This window comes from Gymnodraco acuticeps, unplaced genomic scaffold (genome assembly GCF_902827175.1).
Source record: "Gymnodraco acuticeps unplaced genomic scaffold, fGymAcu1.1, whole genome shotgun sequence".
Classification (NCBI taxonomy): Eukaryota; Metazoa; Chordata; class Actinopteri; order Perciformes; family Bathydraconidae; genus Gymnodraco; species Gymnodraco acuticeps.
In genome coordinates, this window is record NW_022992265.1 from 2,099,093 (window position 1) to 2,107,501 (window position 8,409).

At 37.9% G+C, this 8,409-nt stretch overlaps 1 long non-coding RNA gene across 1 annotated transcript; it reads left to right on the top strand.

The window, feature by feature from the left end:
• The first annotated feature begins 10 nt into the window (after nt 1-10).
• LOC117540501 lies at nt 11-2,632 on the top strand. Its single transcript, XR_004568176.1, has 3 exons — nt 11-165; nt 833-928; nt 1,219-2,632. It is a non-coding gene; the product is annotated as an uncharacterized LOC117540501 (long non-coding RNA).
• Nucleotides 2,633-8,409: the final 5,777 nt, after the last annotated feature.

Consider the following 8,409-nt stretch of genomic DNA (forward strand, 5'->3'; position numbering starts at 1 on the left):
CCACAGATTTGCTATGAGTTCCTTCGAATCACTACCAAGGACCTGTTTGGGACATTTACAGCAGCCTTGGATGAATACTGTCCTCGACTGATAAAGCTGTATAGAGCCAGGAAAGGAGCCTTCGGACAAGGGATGGAAAACCTATTGGATTCTCTTGATGAACAGGTAGCTTTTGTCTTTAATGTCGTAATGATAATTTACAATATTCTTAAAGAGAACAAACAGGTGCATCTCAATAAATTAGAATATCGTGGAAAAGTTGAATAATTTCAGTAATTCTATTTGAAGAGTGAAACTTATATTTTATATAGGTGCATTAGACACAAAATGAATTATTTAAAGCGTTTATTTGTTTTAATCTGGATGACTACAGTTTACACCTTTTTTATAACCCAAAATGCAGTATCACATAATTAGAACATTTCACCAGACACATTTTGAGACAAATGACTAGAAAAATCTTTGATTTTGAATGTCAAATGTGAAGTTTTCTGTTGCCTCAAAAATGCACTTCTCGTAACTCAAGAATAGATGTGAAAGTTATTAAAAAGGTTAAAATCCATTTATATCTAAAAGGGGTGTCCTATCTTGTAAAAGCATCATATTTTGGTACTTACTTCACTTTTACCTCATCAACAAAGTTTACATAAGTCCTGTTTAATAATTCAATCTATCTTCCGATTCAAACAACTATTGCAAAGTTATTTTGTTCAGAGAAGACTTGCTGTTTTAAATAAATCACAAATGGATCCTGACTTCTGAGATTCTGAAATGACCCTTTAATCACTCATTTTAACCATAAATCCTAATGCTCTGTTTTTCTGATTTACAGACATCTGACATTGCACAGCAACGAATGAGAATGTGTCTGGAAGGTCTGCCCTTATTTGTCCGTGACAGTGCAGAGAAGCTCTTCCTGAAATGCCTGGTGTGTACAGTATGGTTGTCCATTAATCATAAGTCTACATTTAATGTCATACAAGTGCAGTTCTTAAGTTTTCCTATAATCATAGATAAATCTGTTTTGAAGATGAAGCCCGATTCTCAGGATAAATACTAGACCTGCTACAGAACTACTAGTGAACTAGTTGTACAACAGTTAACATTTTCACAGTAATTATTGTGTCATTGCTGAGCAATCAAACCGGTGTTTTATTTGCAGTTATATAATATCCTTATTTGGTAAATAATAATTGCTTATCTGCTTTCTACATGCAGGACACTGATCCGGAAGAAAAGCAGACTGCTGGTGTCAAGATGAGAGTCCTCACTGTTCACGTAGATGATGGTGGACCTACCCCGTCTCAAATGGTCAACAGTATTGCTGTTGTCTTGGAAGAGACAATTGTACTCTCGGATGTACCAGACATCCCAACTGCATTTGTCTACCTTTTTGGTACTCTATGCCCTGAACATTGAGTTTCCAAAAGAACACAAGTACACTTTTGAGACTGTTCAGCACATCTTCATGGGACTTTCCACCAGTTGCTCCCAGCGGGTCAGGAGTTTGAAAACAAAGCTCATAATCTAAGTGAGCATTGGCAAATTCAAAAACGGATTCACAAGATGTCCCCATTTCATTTTCCTGCCTTCACTGCTGTTTGTGACTTGAACATTCAGTTCCCAAAACCAAACTAACCCCACTAACTAACCCAAATAACCCAAGTTCTTTATCTTTACAGATAAAATGTTAACTAGTGACATGAACATCTTGCTACATTTTCAAAGACATGTTCTCACTCTTAAGGCACAAGCACCTTTTTTCTCTAACATTATTTCACTTTTTTCTCAAGCTGGCTTGCATACTCGTTGTTGTAATATTGCAAGGACTAGTTAGTAGTTACTGCCACAATTGTTGTCTTGCAGCTGTTTTTTTTGTATAAAGAGCCATATGAGTAGTGGAAGAGTTGGAAATGGTGTGGTCCCTCAGAGTTGTGTTGGGAGAAATCACTGGCTGTTTACATGCCGTTTTACAGATTGTTCATTTTCGTTATTAAACACTAACTTTGCCATTTGTTATTCCATAGCTGCTATTGTTTTGACAGCAGGCTTATTCAAAGGGTGGTTTGCACATTTGTATGGAACCCTGGCCTTATGGAAGACTTTTAGTGATGGTGTATTTTCAATGTTGTTACACATATTCAGTATCATTGGAAAACTTTCACTTAATGGAATTGTTAGTATGTAGTACTCAAAATAAGAAGTTTCTATACATATGAAAGGTACATTTTCTAGACCAAAAATAATAACTTGGCACAACTTTCACTTAATGGAATTCTTTGTATGTGGAACTCAAAGTTAGAAGTTTTTAAACGTATGAAAGATACATTTTCCAAACCAAAGATAATAAGTTAGCACAACCTTTACTTATTTAAAATGTTAAGTATGCAGAACTCAAAACTTGAAGTTGTAAAAAATTTGAATGAGTTGTCTCGACAAAATATAATTAGTTGACTCAATTGAAAAGAGAAACTTAGAAATGTTAGTTGGCCTCAAAACTCAAAAATCTTGTGCAGCCTGTTGCCTTGAAATTTTGAGTTGTACTAACTTTTTTTTTTTTACAGTGTAGTTGATGGTGAATTTGTGTACCTTAATATAAAGTTGTACCGCTTATATGATGAACATTGATGTCTATGTGCCTTATTCTGTATTTTACATAATTGTTTCAATAAAAAATAATTTTTAAATTAAAAAGTGTTAAGTCATTATAATGAGATAGCTAAGTCATTATAATGAGATAGGTAAGTCAATATAATGAGATAGTAAGTCATTATAATGAGATAGCTCAGTCATTATAATGAGATAGTAAGTCATTATAATGAGATAGCTATGTCATTATAATGAGATAGCTAAGTCATTATAATGAAATAGCTAAGGCCCCGGCCACACGAGGACGAAAACGGTCGTTTGCGTTACTGTTTAGTGTCATATAGACCGTTCGGCCACACGAGGACGACCAAATACGGCACTAAACGACTGCGGAAACGATAACGGGTCCCAAGGTGGATATAACGGCATACGCAACGCTCTGGGGGGTCCAACGGCTCCGTGTGTACGCCCTATACGATCATTTTCTGATCATGATGAGGCAATAGCCCCACCTCTGCTGCTCACCCCTGCGTCAAAGTAAACTGCACACTGAATTCAGATTATTTATCTTTCTCTCGATATGGACATAAACGCGAGTGAAGTCTAATCTGACAGGACAGAGACACCTCTCAAACTACCTAAACTAGTTATAAATTTGTTTATTTTTTACTGTCGGCCGGGTCACTCATTACTGGATCAGCTGCTGCATGAGACAGACACTGACGCTGTCCGAAGAGAGGGAGGAAAAAGAGAGGCTCCATGTATTTTATTATTATATTATATAGATTCGTTATTCGTTTGTTTTAAAGCTCAATAAATAACAAAGAAGACCTTTGTCCGGCACTTTTATAATTTTGTCCGGAAGATTTAAACTTTAATACACGTTGACTGGCGAACAACTCTGCCCGGTTCCCTCGGCCCCAACCGCGGAGAATAAACAGAAGGGAAACCATGACAACCATGCTTCTTCGCTGCTTTTGTGGAGGAAGTTACAGCGCCACGTACAGGCTCCTGCATATGTACTGCAGCTTCTCCAGCGGTTGGAGCTAAACGGAGCAGTCTCGTGTGGACAGACACTATCCGGTGAATATTGCGTGTGGACGGAAGCTTTTTTGCGATTGCGTTAATCCTATGCGTTTAGCCGTTTTCGTCCTCGAGCTGACTCAGTTTACCGTCGTCTCCGCAATAATTCTTATTAAATGTTTTTGCTTTTTCCTTATAAATGACCAACATTATATGTTTGAGCGAGGGGAGGGCGGAACTCTCGGAAGTAATTTCAAAACAAAAGCCCTCGTCTGTTAAAAGACACCTGATGATAGATAAAGCTTTTAAGATATCTTTGGAATTACAAGAGAGAGTCATTGAGACAGGCTGTAATGCCCTCTCAGAGCCTATGTTGATAAGACTAGCGTAGAGGGCGGGATGAGGGATTTCCTATTTCGGTTAAATTGAGAAAATATTCACGGTAAGTGCGCAGGGACCGTCTACAAAGTGTGACGCCGAAACAAGCTTTTTCTGTGAGTTAGACATTTTACAAATGTAATAGACAAATATGATTATAGCGCAAGGGACACATTTCCTCGATATCTCAAGGAGATGAACAAGGCTGTGTGGACACAGTAGGACCGCACAGGGGCCACACTTCGGTTTCATGGTAGCCATGGGCGAGTAAGCACAAACTCTTTTACTAACATTTGCCTCAGCCCTTTGTTGTTAAGAAAGGTAGGCATTTTTCTTCAGAAAGCTCTTTATTTCATTCAAGGTTTTCTCATATAAATGTACATAGGCAAATGAATATACTCTGTATTTAAATTAATCGTAATTATACGATATGTTAAAAAAGATACACAATCATGAAATTCATCAGCATTTCCTGTGTTTCAGTCCTGGAAGCCATCTTGTGCTAGTGCTCCAAAGGGGAGCAGGCCTCGAGAGTACTCCTTTTATGTGTTGAATGAGTGGGGCCGGGGCGCGTCTATCGTTTTTCCCATAGATATATATAAACACTAGATGACTCACCCGCGCTGCTGGCCAATGGAGACCGACGTTGCCACTTGGCCGCCATCTTGCTACAGGCAGTGCTCTCATTCATAACATTATGGTTTACTATTTAAATAACCATAGCTTGCTCAATTTTCAACCAATTTTCAAACGGATTGGTTTTTTATAAACATCAAAGATGTAGTTATGATACTGCATACTTATAATCATGGACTTTCATATGAAAATAACATTAATCAGATAAAGCAATAGCTATACACACACACACAAGGTATTTATATTAAATATTTGCCGGTGTATATCTCCATTTATTTTTATTATATTGTTAATATTTTAAATAAATTATAACTAAATTATAAAATTAAAATACATTTATATTTTATATATAAAAATCGGTCTCATGTTACCACTCTGTAAGCAAAGAGTTGTTAATTTAGTAATGCCTTAGCTTGAAGAACAGGGACACAACTAATGACAATAGCATGGTATATTATTTAGATATTCACACCTTTATCAGAAGAACCAAACCAACATAAAATGTGCTCACAGACAGGCCAGTTCTTTCTAATTTATCACAATTATTTTTGACATGAGATCTTCATATCATCCTAGTTTTGTATTTAGTTTCTAGATTTGTAAACAAATCCAGAACCTTTGAAATATGTTATTGAAAAAAGACCAAGAATAATATAAACTGTACCATGTGTCCTTTTGTGTCCTTCTGTAGTCCATTTGTGGTTTGTCTTGTCTCACCCCGGCTGATATATCACAAAATCCACTTTTTAAATTGTTCCCTATATTGCCCCTATGCCCCTGTAAGGTGTCCTTGGGTGTTATGAAAGGCGGCCCCCCAACATAAATGTATTATTATTATTAAGAAGAACAACTTGGTGTGGTGTGGAGGGGATGTAGGAAGCAGGAGCAGGTGGGGAGAGATGGGGCTTCAAGGTTCAAGGTTATTTGTTTTAAATGTGTCTTGGAGATAAGGACCAGCTGCACACAATAAAATACAGTATAACACAAAACCAATAAGACACACGGTGACACATGGCACACCAACAATCAATCATCGTCCAGCCTCAGCTTTGGTATTCTTTCACAACCATGTTATGGGTTTATTAGACTGAGCAAACATAAACATATGTGGTGATCCCACGGGTTCTTGTTTGCAGACAGCGGCGATTGGAGCATCCGTAGGCTGCACACAAGTCCGGCATAGTCAGGTACTTCTGTAAACACAAAGCCAGCAAATTCCTGTATCATAATGCAAGATGTTTTTAACAAGCCAAACCACTTGGAAGAAATCATGTGTAACTTAAGTTATGTTGAAAAGAAAGAGCAGTTCTGCCTCTCCCACTCGTTTAAAGTTGCTGGGTGAACTTTGTAATACTAGGGCTGCTTCTCAGGTCGACTATTTTCATTTCCTCGCTCCTCGGTCATCGGTCTCACCGGAAGTTGATTTGCCTGCGCCATCTTGAGTACCGTCCCATGGCTCTTATTTCTGCCGGAGGAGCGAGGAGCGATCATGGAGGAGCGATAACCGAGGAACCACCAGACCATCCTCCGATGAAATCCTCAGATACTCACCCCGCCCCCTTACTGTGTATCGCTCACTGATTGGACGAGGCAGTGCATGCACTGATCTGATGTTTCTTGACATGAGAACAATACCCCAGCGGAGTGAAGAAAATACATGAACCTCACGGGACTCACTCCTCAGTTTATACTGTGTTTTGTTTCAATTCATGTATTATTTAGTTACAAATATGTGATATATCTAAACAACAAAGTGGTCAAACGTTTTTTTATTCATTTATTGGAAACATTTTCATGATCGCTTTTTTCGTTTATACATTTTAAGAATGGCGTTTATCTTTTTTGAGAATGACTTATTTTATTTCATGTATTTGGATCTACAACAGATTATACTAATGTTTATGTCAGTAAATGTGCACTAACAGAGGCGGGGGTGTTTGTGGAAATAACGGGTACAGAGCTGGCTGCTGCCAGACGAACAGCTGTGCAGCGTCATCACAAACGGACGTCGCTTCACGTGACGCTCCGGAGGAAAGGACGTCCCATTGCTCTTAAAACTCATTTCCCTGCTTCTCGTGGTTTCCTTGCGTCCCTCCATGCTTCCCTGGTGGGAGGGACTAAACGCAGGGAAACGACGCAAGTGAGGGAAGCAAGGATTTCATTTAATCGACCTGAGAAGCAGCCCTGGTCTCACTCACAGCCTCTTGTTATTAGCCAGCTAATAAATACAACCACATACACAAAGAAAAGCTGCAATTTCAACATGTCCAAGCATCCTGTATCATAGCCATGCTAATAATGTTTATAATAAACCAAACCGTTTGTAAATCAGTCAAGATTTCAGCGAGTTAAGAGTATTTTTGTGCAGATCACTCACCTTACAACAGCTACCATAACGCGAATCAGAGTAACTGTTGACTGTAGCAAGATGGCGGCCGGTCAGCTCAATAGAGTCTGGCTGCAGACCGCAGTAAGGAGGCGGATCGTATAGGGGCGTTTCCTAAAGGGTTATGAACCCCGCCCCCACGTATTTCTTAAAGGTATATGACGCTCTCTGTTTCTCATTTATTTTAATGCTTTGAATGAATCATAAACGAACTTTGAAAAATCATAATTATAATGAATTTGCATAAAGAATGAAGAGTATACAACCCACAGAGAAGACAAATTCATAAATTGTAGGCATATCATTTTTCACTGTTTGTGCAGTGGTAGTAATTATTATTCAAATCAATCAACTACGTTTTATGGAAGATATTGCTGTATATCATTTAACAACATGAGTAGAGGTTTCTGTACACCTAAAATACTGAAGTTTAAGTTACTGTCCTGATGTGTATCATTCATTTGTTCATGTTGTGTCTGGTGGTAAGATTAATAAAAAAATAAAAAATATATACAGTACATACAAAGAGGAAAGTCTTTATTAAACAAACATGTTATTCTTGGAATGTGCCTCCAGCATCATAGAAACAGTCAATGCTGCAGAATCCTGCCAGCTCATCTTTTCTGATGATGCCATAACTAATGTTACATAATTATAGAAGACACATCCGAAGTGTTATTTTTACATATTGATTAGCAGCCGACATTTACTGAAAGGATGCGTCCGTCTGTCGTCTGGTTAATTACAACTAGTAGTTACAAACTGTTACAGTTACAACCTTAATCAGTACCGCACATCTTATTACTCAATTCAACCAACCAAGCTAGCCATGTTGTCTATCCGAATCCATACCATATTATTTGATTAAGTTATAGTATGTAGGGCAGGCCTACTTATATTTCCAAGATAATACAACAGTACACAACAGTACACTAGCATCATGCTAAGTGCTGGTTAGCATCACAGCATATACGCTAACCTTAGGTCAATTAGATGATCAGCTTTGGTAACACAAATTAGTATTGTTACCGAGCCTGATAATCTATTGACCTATCTAAGCTTAACGTTATTACAACAGTAGAGTAGGCCTGGTTGCAAACGGGACTATAGGCCAACGTGTTTATAGCATCATGCTAAGTTAGCATTTAATACCACAAACATTTTTACCACATACAACTATTATTTACTTTATTAACGCTTAACGAGGTTGGACAGTCGATGTTGTACTTTGATAACGAGACAATTGTGTGTTAAGAACAATTACATTACAATAAATATAAACATGCATCTCTGGAAAATACTATTACCGCTGTTTCAACTTGACTTATTCTGCGAGGATTTATAAAAGCAGCTGGAATCCCTTAAATTGCATTACTGCCACCTACAGTATGTATTTC